This window comes from Austrofundulus limnaeus, unplaced genomic scaffold (genome assembly GCF_001266775.1).
Source record: "Austrofundulus limnaeus strain Quisiro unplaced genomic scaffold, Austrofundulus_limnaeus-1.0 Scaffold9, whole genome shotgun sequence".
NCBI classification, from domain to species: Eukaryota; Metazoa; Chordata; class Actinopteri; order Cyprinodontiformes; family Rivulidae; genus Austrofundulus; species Austrofundulus limnaeus.
The window spans coordinates 4,987,346-4,988,645 of NW_013952411.1; the positions used below are offsets into that span (position 1 = coordinate 4,987,346).

The window sequence follows — 1,300 nt, forward strand, 5'->3', positions numbered from 1 at the left end:
CTACAGTTTACACTCATCTACAGGCCAGGTCTCTACAGTTTACACTCATCTACAGTTCAGGACTCTGGAGTTTACACTCATCAACAGGCAAGGACTCTGCAGTTTACACTCATCTACAGGCCAGGACTCTGCAGTTTACACTCATCGACTGGCCAGGACTCTACAGTTTACACTCATCTACAGGCCAGGTCTCTACAGTTTACACTCATCTACAGTTCAGGACTCTGGAGTTTACACTCATCAACAGGCAAGGACTCTGCAGTTTACACTCATCTACAGGCCAGGACTCTGCAGTTTACACTCATCTACAGGCAAGGACTCTGCAGTTTACACTCATCTACAGGCCAGGGCTCTGCAGTTTACACTCATCTACAGGCCAGGGCTCTGCAGTTTACACTCATCTACAGGCCAGGGCTCTGCAGTTTACACTCATCTACAGGCCAGTGGTCACTCTTTCAGGGATGAAGATGTTCTCATCCTTGATAGAGAGGAAAGTTGGTTTGAGAGAGGAGTAAAGGAAGCCATMTTTGTGAAGAAAAACCRTCCACCATTAAACAGAGGTGGAGGCCTTCGTGTCCAGTTGTCCTCCTCCTACAATGTTGTTATTACAAGTATGACTCAGCTCCATGTGAGCAAAAGGTGTGAATCAGGGCCCCAACGATAGTCAGGTGATTGGGCACATGACCCTCTATGAACAATAGAGCTAATCAAGGCATTAACGACCTATTGTTTGGCTGATGGTCCTCTTTTGCATGTGACCAACCTGTTTGTCCACCATGTGGAGGCAGTGCTTATAAGGCTGAGTTCACCTGAAACTCCTCAGACTGAAGAAGACTCTCGGAGGAGAGAGGAAACGTTTCATTAAAAGAAGAACCCGTCCAGAGGACCTACTTATTTTTTCTTTTTGAAAAGATAATCATATTTATTATTAATTTATTTTTTTACAACATGCTGTATATTTAATCTGATCCAGTCAGAGGGTCTGTAGATCTATAAGAAAGGAGAGACACATTGTTCTAAATAGAACAAAAGTTTTTTTAAAGTTGTAATGTTTTAGTTCTAACTCAGTAAGTACTCGGTATCAATGAGTACCCAAACTGAAGTACTCATACTCGGTTTGAGAAAAAGTAATATTGGGACAATCCTAATTTTCACATGATGTGTTTCATGAAAAGTGTAGAAGTCAACAGGCGGCCCTCTTTGCAGTGATGAAATAAAAATTCAGTTTTTAAATGTAAACCAAACTGAATTTTCCATTTCCACTGGATGGATATTAAAGTGTATCTTACCCCCCCCCCCC

The 1,300-nt window shown here is 42.3% G+C and overlaps 1 protein-coding gene and 1 long non-coding RNA gene across 2 annotated transcripts in view; one reads left to right on the plus strand and one right to left on the minus strand.

Annotated features, from left to right (window-relative positions):
* Positions 1-1,300, minus strand: part of LOC106513000 (RNA-binding protein with multiple splicing) — a gene marked incomplete in the record, with an annotated part of 23,300 nt that overhangs the window by 21,361 nt on the left and 639 nt on the right.
* LOC106513003 (uncharacterized) overlaps positions 1-1,300 on the plus strand; it is a 3,838-nt gene that overhangs the window by 1,806 nt on the left and 732 nt on the right. The window lies entirely within an intron of this gene.